This window comes from Mauremys reevesii, linkage group 3 (genome assembly GCF_016161935.1).
Source record: "Mauremys reevesii isolate NIE-2019 linkage group 3, ASM1616193v1, whole genome shotgun sequence".
Taxonomy (NCBI): domain Eukaryota; kingdom Metazoa; phylum Chordata; order Testudines; family Geoemydidae; genus Mauremys; species Mauremys reevesii.
Genome location: NC_052625.1, coordinates 115,460,872 through 115,476,385, shown reverse-complemented (window position 1 = coordinate 115,476,385; position 15,514 = coordinate 115,460,872). Strand labels below are relative to the sequence as shown.

Sequence of the window (15,514 nt, the reverse complement as noted above, 5' to 3'; positions counted from 1 at the left end):
GTAAATCGTGTATTCGGCTGAAAAGTTAGCATGTGAAAGAGGTCAAAGCCAGGGTTACAACGGAACTCCCAATGCAACTTTAATTATGGAATCTCTATTCTGCCTCCATTGTATATTTGAATTTTACTACTGACAGTGGATCACATTTGTTAACAGTTCCAACCAGGAAATACTCCTGTGCTGACAAAGCTGCCCAGCAGTCAGTGTGATAAGGAGTTTTCAATGATTAGCTGAAGACTGGAACACTCCCCAGAAGCATGCATTTCTACTGATGGCTTTGAGCACGGATACTATCCTGAAACCTTGGCCTTGCAGCCATTTCTTTTACATACTGTAAAACTATGTGGAAGGGTCGTAGGAATTTTCCTGAATTATAGTGTAAAAATTTCCAATGAAGCTCTGAATCATACCCATCCATTAATGTACTCTATTTGCATGGCCTATCCATCTCCGAGGTAGCTGACAACTGGTTCTCTAGTGCCAAGGAGAAGCTTCCTGGCCCTCTGTCTTTTTGTTTCACCTCATCACCACTTTCTCTCTTCTTTTGTTTCAGTGACCGTATCTTTCTCTTTCTCAAATCTCTCTCAACCCTCACACCCGCTCCCTGTGTGAGGACATACCTCCATCCTATAGGCCTTAAACCCCTTCTCTACTCTAGCTCCTCTCTTTGCATTAATCCTTCACCTCTTTGTCTCTATGGGAAGGCTGGAGCCCTCTCTGTCCAAGACTCAGGCTCTTCCCCAGATTGTCATCTTTATTCCTCCACCAGATCTTTCTCGGTGCTCTAGCCTCCATCTTTGTTCATACTCCTTCCCTTGCTACCTTTAGGCCACCACTTGGATGTAGTGGTGCTATGCTACATACTCGTTTTCACTTCCCCTCTTCCCCCCTACTCATTTCATCAACTACATTCGATTGTCTGGCTGACTGGAGGTTGTTTCTCAGATTGCCTCATTCCCCTTTGAAAGAGCAGCATTTTATAGAACTCAGTATAGAGTTTTGGTGCCGTCTGGAAATTTCCACAGAACATGTTCTATATCATTTCATTACCACTCAGCTATTGGCTGGTTATTCTAAACCAATTTGATTATGGTTGGTCAAAATGTATGTAAAATATACAATATTTCCCTTCTCCTGTTCTCCCACATAACTATTAGTTATGTACAGTGCTCTGAGCCAAAAACAGTCAGACCTGCCAAAATTCTGGATGAAGTGTCCTATATTTTAGTCTTTTCACTTGTTCCCCAGCCAGTCTCCACTAGCCTCTCTCCACTCTGAAAACTCCTCCTGCTTCCCATTACCTGCTTAGTCCATTATATGCTTGCATACTAGTCCGTGACTTCTTTCTCAGGCACATGGGCAGAATGGGGTGCTAAGCCTTAATAATAATACCTATCTCTTTATTTACTGCTTTTAATTTGTAGATCTCAAAGTGCTTCACAATATATAGGGTATTTATCCGCATACCACCTCTGCGAGGTAGGGCAGTGCTATTATCCCCATTCTGCAGATGGGGACCTGCACCTCAGAGAGGCTAAGTGACTTGCTCAAAGTCACAAAGGAAGTCTGTGGCAGAGCAGGGACTTGAACCCATCTCTCTCAAGCCTATGCTAGCACCTGACCCCTGGAATGCTCTTTGTTCTGTTTAGCATGTGATCACTGATTGATGATAGGCTCCCAGTTTTAGCCAATTTTCCCTGATTTTATTGACAAAGGGAGAGGACTGAGCCAGTAGTCAGCAGTCCAATCTGGGCAGCAGAATTAGAGGGAGAAGAGGAGCAATGGGTAGTGAGCATGTTTTGGAAAGGGCAAGAAGATAAAAGGAGAAATCAGAGTAGGAGAAGCAAAATCCAAATCTCCTGTAGTTCTGCACAGTCCCATCTGAGCACCACACAAAATTTCCCCCAACCTCCGGTTGGAACTTGGCAGCTCTCCAATTAAGGTCTCATGAAGACATTAATGTTTTAGCTTCTGGGCCCTCAGAGGAGTTAGCCACCTACCACATGTGACCCAGTTGTTCTGCCTGCCAATGCCATATGGTGATACAGAGAAGATAAATTTTGCCACAGTTCCCCAACTGGATGCCAGATGGTGATATTTGGACTGATGCAAACCATATATCAAATTGTTCCTGCCCCAGCTCAGTGTCAGGGGGTTGCCGGCAGGGGCAGAGCTGGCTCGGGCAAGGGCAGGTGGATCTTGGTGTAGGGCCAGGTGGTAAGAGCAGGCTGGATGCCTGGCAGAATCTGTAACACCACAAGGCAGAGGGCAAGTTCCCAGCCACTTTGTGACATTGCACAGACTGGCTTGCTGACCTTCCTGTGGGATTAAATAGTTGTCCCTAGGGGGCATGTAACCCCATCCTTGCTCATGGATTGGCTGCTGCAACACACCTGAAGGATCGTTCATTCCAGCTCTGGCTGAGGGATTACCTCACACTCAGCTTCCAGCATCTCAGATGTCACCACAGAGGCAAAGGACCAGCTGATGTCATATCCTGTACCATAAACTGTGCAGTTGGCAGATATTTTTTATTATTTTTCAAGTGTCTGCTCACTGAGTAAGCCACAGGTGCAGATTTTTAAAAAACATGCACTTATGAACATTTAGAAAATGCACCAAAGCTTAGACTGTCCTTCTAGTTCCCAGTCTGAGTAACTGCACTGAGTGCTGCAGGCATGCACAGGGGTCGGCAACATGTCTGTACACAGACACAAGTGTCCGTGGTAAAAATTTTGAGGTCTGTGGGGGCGCTAACCTCGGGTGGCTCCCCGCAAGTGGCTCTCAATCCTGCTGTTGCTGGCAGAGGCCCAGCCAGGTGTCTCTGCATGCTGCCTCCATCCCCCCTCCCCAAGTGCTGACTCCGTGCCTCAGTCCATTGGTCGGGAACTGCAGCCAATGGGAGCTGTGGGGGCAATGCCTGCTGACGGGGCAGTGCACAGAGCTGCCTGGCTGTGCTTCTGCTTAAGAGCCAGAGAGGGGACATGCCGCTGCTTCTGGGAGCTGCTTGAGGTAAGTGCTGCCCGGAGCCTGCATTTCTGACCCACTCCCATGTCCCTGCCCCAACCCTGGATCCCCCTCACACCCTCTGAACCCCTTTGCCCCAGTCCAGAGCACCCTTCTGCACCCGAAACCCCTCATCCCCAGCCCCACCCCAGAGCCCCACTCCCAGCTGGAGCCCTCACCCCCCTAAAGCCCAACCCCCTGCTCCAGCCTGGAGCCCCCTCCCATACCCATAACCCCTAATTTCTGTCCCTACCCCAGAAACTGCACCCCTAGCCCAGAGTCCATACATCCTCCCATATCCCAACCCCCTGCTCAGCCTGGAGCCCCCTCCCACCAATGTCCGTCACTAAGTCCAGTAATTTTGTCAAGTGTCCATTGCGCAACATGGTGGTGCTGACTCTGTGCATGCATGATAACAGAAAGGAACTTTCTCCCACAGATTGCAGAGTGGTTACACAGCTGCTGCACTGAAGTCACTTCAGTGGAAGAATTACAAACTGACTCTCCAAGCTGCTGCATTACACCAAGGGTTGTAATGGGCTGCTTCCATTTCCCTGAAGTCAACTGGAGATTGTTGGGATAGAAAGGACAAAGGAAGTTGGCCCATGGGATTGCTGGATACTTTTGGCAGACTCACAGGACCCAAAATGGGAGGGCTGCATCTACACTGCAAAGCAATAGGGCTTGAACCCTGGGTCTTGGCTTGACTCAGACTCAAACCTTCCAGTCCGACAGGGCCTTAGGACCCTAGGTCCAAGCCTGAGTCTGAGAGATTTGTGTGTAGAAGGAAAGAGAGTTTGGGCCCAAGGCTGAGTCTGAGCCCAGGCTTACATTGCAGTGTAGACATACACAAAGAAAGGTATCTCCATTTTCTGTTTCAAAACTGTGGTCCTCCACTTTGTCCCACTTCCCCTTTCCCATAACCATGCAATGCCTGGTGTTTGTCAGAATGCCTGTTCTCCTTGGCTAAGGGGAAAGCCCATTATTATGTCGTTCCTATGTTCATTACTAAAAGGTTTCAAGCCCTTATCTGTGCTGTTGGAGATTTTGTGGTGTCTCATGAGAGTTTCTCTAATTCTCCCAACATGAAGTGCAGTTGACTGTTATCACATTGTTTTTTTTTATCTGTTCTAAGGCGAACTCCTCACATTGAGACACATTTTTGGAAAGTGTTTGAAACTTTAAAGGCCCCCCCATTAAAATTTGGTTTTAATCCCCATTTGGCAGGATGGTAATAAAGTCCAGTGCCTGAAGACAACAGGCAATCACACACCACCAGGGAATCAGTTCATTATTTCCTTGATAAGAGAATCGTTGTAAAAGCAGGACCTGGTCACATTACAGCCCAGAACGGCTCTAATGAGTTAATCCTCTTCCCTCATGGACCTCATTCCACAGGGGAGATAACTATGCAGGATTTAACAATAACAGGCAAGATTGTTGTTCAGAAATGCATTATAAGATTTCATGCGTATCCCAAGGAAAGAGTAGTAGGAATTTCAAGAGTCTGTATTACCACCCTTATGAAAAGGTTGCATGAGTCGAATATGTTTAGGTTAAATATATATGGGGTTAACCCATTTCAAGTGTATAGGTTAGGCTTAGCACATTCATAGTATTAGTACATTTCAAGTGTACTCTCAGTGCAGTATAGCTATACAACTGCTTTTAATTGTTTAGCACTCAAGGAACAAATAAAATGTTTAGCACTCAGGGAAGATTCTAGATTTGTTTTATTTGTTCACTTACAATACACGTCTGTTGGCACCTCTATGTGCTTGTAGAAGATGGAAAATCTCATCTGTTGCATGCCAATTTTTTAAAATGTGTGCAGGTTTATATGCAAAACACCGGAGATAAACACACTGGGATACCATGGTGGTGAGTACAGTATGGAAACCTAAACACACAGATTGAGGTAGCACGTGTGCAAATTCTTTGTTGAAACTCCACAAGAAGCTGCCCGGATTTATTTTCCATTGCTATGGAGTGAATGTGTAAGGATGAATGGATGAACATGGCAAGAGTTTGGGTGAGTTTGTGATTCGGTGAATGTAGCTGTGTGGAGAGAGAGAGAAAGAGAAGCTTCAGATGAGAAGTGATGGGGGAGATTTGAGAGAGGCCAGATAGGAGGTTGAGAGCTGAGTGGAAAATGGGGACTAGACTGAAGTTGGAGGAGAAAGAGAAAAGTCAAAAATAAGGAAATGAAAAATGAGAAGACCAGGAAGAGAAACAGGAAAAGAAAGTGTAGGCAATGTAGAGCATAAAACCCAGAAGAAGGAGAAGAGAGTGTAGACAGTGAATAATAATTAGTAATACCCAAGAGTGAGAAAAGGCTCCTCCTCCGTAACTCCCACATCCTTCCAGCAACAGGTGTGTCTATTTTTCACATTGGAAATCCGGTTGCCTTCTGAAGAAAGAGTAGGAAGCTGTTGAGGGTAGATGTCTCTGGCATCCATAACCCCACCACTTATTTTGAACACTAGTTATCACTAGTTGGCAGCATGAAAAGAAGCATGGATTTGCGAGAAAGGGACAGAGAACATTCAGGAGAGAGGAATAGGTAGTATGTTCAGGGTGTGAGAGAAACTCTAGAAGGAAATGAGAGTGGAGATGCACTCAGTGTGGGGCTGTGTAGAATCTTCAAGTCTCATAATTCTAATAAATCAAAATGACTTTCCCTTTCTTTATCACATTTCACCAAAGGATTCTAAGTGCTTTACAAACATGAGTGTGCTGACCGTGCGCCTGATCCAAAGTTAATTGAAGTCAATGAAAAAACTTCAGTGAGTTTTTGATCAGGTTTTGTTCTATTTAATCCACCCTCAGAGAAAATGTAAACCATGGTTTAAATCAAACGGTGTGGGCCTGATCATGCTCCCATTGAAGTCAATGGGAGTTTTGCTATTCACTTCAGTGACAGTCCTTCAATTATAACGGCACTGTATATATTAGTGCATGTTCTTCCATTTGCTACAAACTGCATTAAAAAGGGGTGGGCTCATGCTAAAGTCTGTAAGTAGGAACTATAAATTGGTTTATGAAATTATTGAACTGTATCTAAAAGGAACAATATTGTAAAATGAAAATATTAACCAAACCCCAAATATTGGTGCCTGGTGGAAACGCTGAGTAAAAACTACACATACAGTGAGTGGAATAAAAAGAAGAAAGAATATCAAAATTTGATTTATATAATATAGAGCTATACCTATCTCATAGAACTGGAAGGGACCCCAAAAGGTCATGGAGTCCAGCCCCCTGCCTTCACTAGCAGGACCAAGTACTGATTTTTGCCCCAAATCCCTAAGTGGTCTCCTCAAGAATTGAACTCACAACCCTGGATTTAGAAGGCCAATGCTCCACCCACTGAGCTTTGTGTTGGTATTGTTTAAACTGTGGGGGTGGGCAACTTGATTTCAATAATCGATGGAACGTCAGTGGAGGAAACATTTTACTATTATTTTTCTGAAGGAGCCTTGTGCCATAGGTACTGCTAGATGCTCACATTAATAGTTTCTAGAATATGTCCCCTAACGTTGTGTGTTAGGTTAGCTTTCAATTGTGGGAGGGGGCGGCGGTATCTGTGGAGTTTTCCATGGGCTTTTTACATAGGTCTTTAATTTCTGGTGTTATCTGAATTCCTAAATTTGGAACCCTTTTAGGTTCCAATTACGTTACCTAGTGGGCTACATTCATTGATGGTGTAAGCAGGTGCAACTGCATTAAAGACAGGGGAGTCAGTGGAACTATGATAGTTTACACCAGCGGAGGATCTGCCCCCATTATTTCTATGTTGTCTAAGGGCTCAGTCCTGCAGGGTGCTGAGTACCCTTGTCTCCCAGTGAAGGTGATGGTAGTGGTAAGTGCACAGTACTTAACAAAATTGCTCAGCATCTTGTAGGACTAAGCCCTAAATGAACGAAATAGTTTAATGTCTTAGACAGTTTGTTTTTGTCTCCTGGAAGAATACAGTATTACTTTGTTTCAGTTAGATATGGGACAAAACGGAAGCCTCTATTGGACCCTTTGCCCTCCCCCCATCTGTAGTGATTCAGATGAAATGGAACAGGATCCAAACCATCCTGGACTTGTTTTTGTTTTTGCAAAGGCAAAACCTGAGTGATGAGGTTTTGCAAAATTCAAACCCAAACCACGCCGGTATGATGGGACTAAACTCAAGACCTTTTATCTGAACCTTCCATCCTCCCTGAACTTTGGTGGTTTGGATAAAAATGGAATGTGGATCTAAACCATCCCTGATTTGGGTTTTATAAATCACAACCTGACTGATGTAGTTCTGCAAAACCATAACATGTCTGCCTTCTTCCCTCTCAAATTAAAATGTTTTGGTCTGGAGCGTTCAGGGACTGAAATGTGCAGTAGAATGTTATCAGCGTAAAGCAATATTTTATTTTATCTGCTCCCTTCGGACACAATCCTGAAGTCCTAACTCAGTCCAAAATGCCCCCAAGCCTGGCTTCTCCACCCTTGTATGGGCTGGGAGGGACGGTTTTGTCTTTAGGAGTCTGCTTCTGTGTCTACAGAAGTCAATAAAATAACTCTGACTGTGGGCAATGAGAGCAGGATTCCTTTGTTTCTGGGGTTTGGACTTTGTAATTGTGTGTGTGAAATCAATCCCTTCCACAGGAAAGGGTCAGGCAAAGAAAAATTGCCAGGTTCCCTCATTGAATTTTCCCAGATCATCTGATTGAGGGGAATTAGGGATTGTGTCCCCTCCCATTGGAACAATGAGGAGTTCCAGACTCAGAACCAACACATTTCTGGGGTCTATCAAAGGAACAGGGCCACCTGTGTAGAAGCTCTGTTTTCCCAGCACCCTTCGTAGCGGAGTGACCCAGGACCTATGTATCCAGAAGCAATCCTGGAAGAGTATTACTGAGAAATCTCCTCAACAGGAGTGTGGGGTAGAGTGTTCCTAAGTGCACAGATGCACATCTTCTCACTAGCCTTGGCACAAGCTGGCCCATCTTATCCCATCCCCAAGCATGGTCCCTGGATTTATAGCTGGATCTATTTCCCTCTTACCTCCTTACTATATGCCTCCTAGTGGTCACTCTGAATACTAGCTCTAAATGTTCTCAACTAACATCACACTCTCTATATAGGGATTGTGGTAGAATGGCCGAAGGCAGCCTGCCTGCCGTGCTTGGGGTGGCAAAATACCTAGAGCCACCCCTGCATCCTAGAGAGGAGAATAGGGTCAAAAGGCAACGGAATTACAACTTGCACGGCAGTGGCATATTTGAATTGAAATATTTTGGGTTTGGGGGCATTTGTTTTTTTTAATGAAAAATTAAAAATTTCCACAGAAAGTGGATGTTGCTTGTGAAAAAAATTATTTAACTGGAAACCTGTTTCCACCAAAAGACAGTATTGATGGATATTTTTGATCAGCCCTTGTTCCAATACTGCCTTGCACATTCAGTTAAATTGCTGAGTACAGCTTCATTCTGAAATGTTTTTACAAGTATTCCTTTTGAGAATGGATATCTTTCCTCCCACCCCATCTGCCTTGGAGAACAGGTTTCCCATCAGATGCAGAAATGTGCAAAACTGGCCTGAACTAAAAAAATTAATAGCATGTCCATACATAAGTGAATTATCACCAGACATCTCAGTGGACCTTCTAAAATATTCATTTTTTAGGGGGTGAAGCTTAAGTCATGTAATGGATTTTCCTCAAATCTTAAACTTTTAGTGGCCAACAAAAAGTGCAGAGTGGAAGCTGGTTGCCAGATGTTCCACAGCTCTGAGAGATAAAAGGAGATCATTTTTACAAGTTTAACTGGGTGATATAGTAACCACTGTGTAAAATACATATTTTTTATTAAGTCATGATGCAGTTGGACAATAATGTTCCATATTTTCTAATAAGAACCTGTTTAGCTTGCCTCATCCAAGATGAATTTATTAGCAGTTCTAACTGCTTCTCTTTCACTTTACAATGCTGGCAAAGTTGGTAGGAGGTTTTTTTTTTTTTTAACCCTCCTTGATTTTATTGTTTTAGTTATTTAAAATGACATTGTCTATTGACACTTAACATCAATCTTATTAATGTACTTAATAAAGTACAAAAAAAAGCCTAACACTCTAAAGTGATAAAACAGATTGGAGAAGTTGCTTAGTTCACAAGGCTCTGTATGTGAGAGTCAAATCAGTACACTCTGTGCAATCCCAGTGCTTGAAAACAACTGAGGATCAGATCCTCAGCTGGTATAAACTGGTATAGCTTAATTGGCAGCAGTTGAGTTGTCCTAATTTACAGCAGCTGTGGCTCTGGCCCTTAATTTTTAAGAAGAAGGAAGAGGTTAGAATGTGCTGGGTCCAAGTCTTGAAAGTAGCAGGACTGTGAGAAGGTTGACTTTCATCCCCCACATAACTGATCGTTTTTTATTGTCTCTGCCAGCCCCCTTCATGAACTGGGAACTTGAAACCTTGTTTCCATTAAATAAAAGGACCCAAACATTGAGTGAGCCCTTTTTGTTGAAAGCAGGTTGGAACTCCCCTGCAGTTTATTCCCAAATCAAGCAGGACTCCCCAGAAGTATATTCTCATGCTGAGGAAACTGCATAATTTTAACTCATTCTCTACTGCTGTGCACCTTGTGTAGTCATTTGCACTTGTGTGAAATGCTGCCAGATCAGAATGGTGATGTTTTACAACTGCTTTTCATGGGTGGGAATGACTGCACAAGGTGTAAGGTAGTGGGGGGACTACTGGAGTAACAGAAGGCAGAATTTGGTGAGTTTGTGTATTAAGTCACTTTAGAAAATCACATTAGAGGGAAATTCTCTTTATCCAAAATATGCACATGATAGCTCATGGTACAAATTATGGATAGGTGAACTGGTTTGGAAAAATACAACTCCCTTTCTTTCTCCCTTCACCTGACTGTGTGTCCTCCGCAGAACTGAAACCGAATTGAACAGTTATTAAGGTTCTGAAATGTTCAGCTTAGTTTTCTTCACTTCTGGTTTCTGACCAGGAGTGGAAGCTGAGGTGCTGAAATGCCATGCCAAAAACTAGACTAGACTAAACTTTATGTTGATTTGTGTGAAATGAAATGTATTTCTACCACTCACTACCCTTGAAGGTCAGACTTAATGCAATCATGAACAATAGATGGATTTCTAAAAATCCTAAACTATCCTATTAGTTTCCCATCTGGTACCTTGTATTAGAATATTTTACTTGATAATCAGTTATATTTAGTCTGAGATACTGCTCAGAAAGAATGACCGTAAACATGAAGGTGTACAGAGGGATCAATCTGAATAATTTTCTTCTCTCCTGTGCCCAAATCCTTTACTCAAACAGAGGTCATTTAAAGGTCTTAAAATCAACCAAACAAAAGTATGCTGTTGAGGGAGCATTAGGATCCCCTCCTATTAAGACATGAACCATTATACAAGGAAGAAGAGGTGGGATTGTGTCTTGAAGAAAAACAGTGGAAATTTCTCGTTGAAAGAAAAATCCACTTGTATTTTAATAATAGCAAACTTTATTAAGCAATATAAGATTAAAAATAAAAAGATTAAGAACATCTTAAAATAACACCCAAAAGGATATCAGAATTATATTTCAGTAGAGGAAATAGCTGGGCAATAAAAGGACTATACTTTTTTTTTTTTTTGTGATCTGCAAATAGTATTACGAAAAATGCATCTGATTGAAATTATACATTGAATGGACCCAGAGTGAGAGAGATTTCTGGCATATGATTCACTGTAAATTTAGATTTGTATGTTTTTCAGGTTCCCTGAAGGTGTGAATGACCTGGCGAATTCCTGCATTCTGTGTGACGCCCTAACTAGTAATGTCATGCCCACCACAAAAGTCCACTGGAAGTAGTCGTGGGTATATGCAATGTATCGGGCTGGAGCTGAATGGCTGGTTAGCAACAAATGGGATAAAAATCTGCAACCCAGACAGAGCATGGTAGCTGCCAAAGAGGCTGGGATCCACCACAGGTAAGCTCCACAGCATCAGATGGGGAAGCCATCCAGAGAGATCAACTTCCAGACAGAGGGATCCAGGAAACGGTGCCGTGTGGAAGACACCCGCAAAGCAGCCTGGAGAAGAGGCAGGGGACCTAAACAAATAATCCTTGACTGCCTAATGCGGGGTACCTGGGCTGACACCCAGAGCACAGGGCAGGCCTGGGTCATTCCTCGGGGGAAGGGACTGCCAAAGCTCCATATCCAGGCTGGCAGGCCTAATATAAGATTTTGGGACTTTATTTCTGTTCCTGTGTTAACTTCCTTTGCTTCTCCACTGGTGGAGTAGGCAGAGAGGGACATCAGGCCCCAGGACTAGCTGTTGAGGCCAATCACTGGGCCCTTAATACTTTGGGGTAAGACCACTTTCTACTGTAAAAGAGGAGAGACTCAAACAACGTAACCAGAGGGCTGAAGCCATAAAGAGAGGCCAAGCATTATAGGCCTCATTTTGGAACTGATTAGGGTGACCAGACAGCAAATGTGAAAAATCGGGACGGGGGGGGGGGGGGTAATAGGAACCTAGATAAGAAAAAGACACAAAAATAAAATCGGGACATCTAGTCACCCTAGAACTGATGCCTAAAGAGAAATGGAGACAAGGCTGCCATTGTCAAATGCTTGGCCACGAGGGGGCACATGAAAAAGCAAGAAGCCTCATGACACCTTCCTTTTAACAGCCTACTCTTTTCATGAGGCCCAGCTCTCTGCCTCTATTTCTAGCACTTATAGCTTGCACAAACTCTTTGTGGTGTGGCAAGTGTTAATTCCTCCATTCCAATTAAAGAATTTCGATATATATCTTTTGACACAGCCTCTCAAAGTGAGGGTGGGGATGAAACATCCTCAGACACTGCTGCAAAATCCCAGGGAAAGATAAAATGTTATAAACTTGATTCACTATCATGGTGTTACAGTGTCACTCAGCACAAACAGGTGACATTCCTAAGTGGACACCAAGATGCCAAGATGCAGACCCTATGATTTCCCAATGTTAACTGTTTTCATATAGTTCAGATACTGTTAGAATCAGACTTTCCTGACCCAACCACCAAAGGGTGAATTCAGTTACATTTCTCCTCCTATGGTAAGGTAACCAGACATCCCAGACTCCCAGCTTGGCCAGAAGACTTAAGATTTTTACAAGCCATTTAAAAATATTCATATTTTGCTGTTCTTGGCTGATTTTCTCCTTTCATGCTGATTAAAAATGCTCTGATCTTTCATTGCTCCCTTTTAGTAACACAGCCTTCCAAGATGGAAGAAGGCCATGCTACTTTTCTAGCTAGTGTTTATGTAGCCTATAATATTTTTTCTTCCACAGTTGCAGCATTTGCTGATTCTTTCAGTAGTCTATTCCACACATTAATTATTCTAAATGTAAAGACATTTCTCCTGATTTTCCATAAGGCCTTTTTTCTTACATTTAATTCATGCTCTTGTATATGTGGAGTGGTTTTCTGTTTGTTTGTTAGGCTTTTTTTTTTTTTTGCTTGCAACTCTTGCAGACATTTAAGATTTTAATATCCCAGACAATACCAGTTATAATTTTATTACACCATAGCATGTCTTCTTTCTAACAAGGCCCTAATATCCATCCATATGTCCTCTTCTTATTCATTTAATCAGTTTGTTTGTCATTGGGGACACGGTGGCTCAGGGAATTGGTAATAGGGTACAGAAGCTTTCACGTCTATGTTGCCAGTCTGTGTCTAACCAAGGGAGTTACCAGAATGTTTTAGTGCGAAAGGGAATTTTTTGGTGTTTGATGGCTCTAAGTTGATTTTCCCAGAAATGATTTTAACAGGCTTTAAGGTGTGACATTGCTGGTGAAAATGAACAAATCGTTGCTCCACTGTGCAGTACAACAGGTGTAAATAACTCTGGATGGCATTGGACTATGAAAGCTGAAAACGGAACTGCCTTTTTTCTTTCTTACGCTCTGTATGTTTGCAGTGTGGCAAAATGGCTTATAATGAAAGCAATGGAGTGAGGTAGGAGGACTGTTCTAAACAGGAATGAATTTGTTTATAGTCTTCTTTCAAGTGGTCCAAGACAAGACACTGTTAAAGATCTGAGTGGCAGTTGTATAACCAAAATAATAATAATCTTTTTTAATAAGAAAACCTGCGTGAGTGGAAACTTTTGGAAATGAACTGCAGTCACAGAAATGCTTTAACTTTTGTGGGTGGGCAAAGGAAATTCTGTTTAACTTTATAAATTGTTTTAAAAAATGTCTTGGCCTGGGAAGCTACTGAACTCTGCTCCACACAGTATCAAAGGATTATGGGTATTACAATGAGAGATTATGGATTATGGGTATTAAATGGAAAGATTACTAGGAGGCGCATGCCACAGACATGAAGAGGACCTTGAAGATTAAGAGATTTACAAGGAGTGGTACCATTTCAGTCTCCCCTTCTTGGCTGGATGTCTTAGAAGAAGAAAAACAAATATTTCTAGGTAAAAAATAGGTTGCTCCTTTGTACTGTTGCAGTCAACATTTTATCCCACATTCTAATGGTTCAACTTTGGATCAGTGAGTTTGGCCCAGGCTAAAGTCACCTGCAACATAGACCGATGCTTACATTCTTACAAGAGGGAAAGCTACAATCTTAACACCCCCATCAATTTGCTATGTACTGACAGTCATCAGTGTTACATAACAGAAATACCAGGGGAGAAGCAGAAAAATGATTTGGAGGACATTATTTTGGGGGAAAAACCACTCTTAAAAACATTTCAAAGATCTTTTCATCCACCTGAAATTTCCATGACTCTAAATACATTTGAAGTCAGTTGGTGATTCACCAATCAACACCTTTCTAAGACATACAGGACTGCACTCATGAGTGTATATTTAATTGGTACTTCAAGGGGCATCCAGTTTTATGTAATAAATGTACATTCTATTTTTTAATAATAAAGATATATTAATTTGAGTTACAGTACCAGCTAGAGATTGAAACCTTAGTGTGCGAAGCACTGTACGTATACACAGTAAAACAGTCTCTGCCCTAATGATCTTACAGGTCTAAACAGACAATGCAGACAAACAGTGGAAGAAAGGAAGTATTGTTATGCTTATTTTACATTGGGGAACTGAAACACAGAGAGATTAAATGAACTGCCTGAGGTCACCCAGGAAAGCTGGATTGGAGCCCAGATCACGTGAGTACCGATCCATTGCTGAATCCTCTTTCTTTCTTTCTTTCTTTCTTTCTTTCTTTCTGAAAAAGTCTGGATGGGAGTGTTTTTAACATAACCTAATATGACTGGGATTGTTTCTTGAATTTTTTTTTTCCTTTCAACACACACACTTTTTAATGTAAACTTTACCCTGCAGTGACGTGAAACTTTCAAACCCAACATGTTATGTACATGAGAATGAGTAAATGAAATGGCTGGAAATGAAAGTGTGGAACCATTTCAGTTCAAAAGTCCAAGCTGAGTGAAATGCAAAAATTAAACTAATAACCTGGGGCCCATCCTGCATCCATTCCCCCTGCTCATCTTCTGTAGTGGCACATTGAAGCTAGTGGAACACTTTATGGATGAAATTCATCCCTGGCCAGGCAACCAGCAAAAGGGCAAGGCACCACTTGATCTCCTGACTTACTCTCAAAACAGGGAGTAAGAGGCACATAGAGCAGAGAAGGCTTTCTGCAGAGGAGTGAATTTCACTCATAGTGGGTAGGGCTTGCAGGACTGGTCCCACAGATCGTGAAAAGTAAACGAGGCATTAATTATTCTTTCTGTTTTAATCATATAAGGAGGTATTAGTAATAGAGCAACAGCAGGAAAGAAAAATTGTAACTATAAGTTATGCTGTGTTCTTTTCTTTTCTTTTTTCTTTAAAGTTAATAGAAAAATTATTTCCAGTCAGTTGAGTTGTGCTTTTCCTATCCTGCTGTCTTCAGCTCTCAGCTGCCAATGGCAGAATGACGTGATTCATAGACTACTTAAGTGAAATTGTACACAGCTAAATCATAGTGCTGCTGCTTCCATAAAAATCAATGGGAATTTTGCCACTGACTTCAGTGGGAGCAATATTTGGCCCATAGATGGCCAGAAAAAAACACGTTGGAAAAGAGCTCCTGGCATTTAGTGGGACTACTCCCCACTCCATATCCTATAATATCGTATCTAACCTGTTCTTAAACATCTTCAGATGATGGTGCTTTTACATTTAAGAACTTTACCCCGATAGTTAGCATCAACTTTTCCTTCCATAGTGTCAGGCTAATACTTCTTGACCTACAACCTTCTCAGACCGTGAACAATTTCCTTCTTAATTTGTTATAAGCATGAAGGTCTAGCTAGAAAGTGATCTTTTACCACTTCTGTCCCCCCCACACGTTTTTTTTTTAAAGACTATATCAGTCTAGCCCCTTGGTCTCTTCCCAGGAGTCTGACCCTCCAAATGTTGTATAATTTTAATTGCACCCCTATGAGTGGTCACTAGTTTTTCCTGTGTTATATCCATC

At 42.2% G+C, this 15,514-nt stretch overlaps 1 long non-coding RNA gene across 1 annotated transcript in view; it reads left to right on the top strand.

The window, feature by feature from the left end:
* The window catches only part of LOC120401763, a 43,529-nt gene that overhangs the window by 6,033 nt on the left and 21,982 nt on the right, over positions 1-15,514 (top strand). The window contains exons 2-3 of the long non-coding RNA XR_005596718.1: positions 10,785-11,000; positions 14,060-14,198. This is a non-coding gene — a long non-coding RNA (uncharacterized LOC120401763). The remainder of the gene's footprint in view (positions 1-10,784; positions 11,001-14,059; positions 14,199-15,514) is intronic.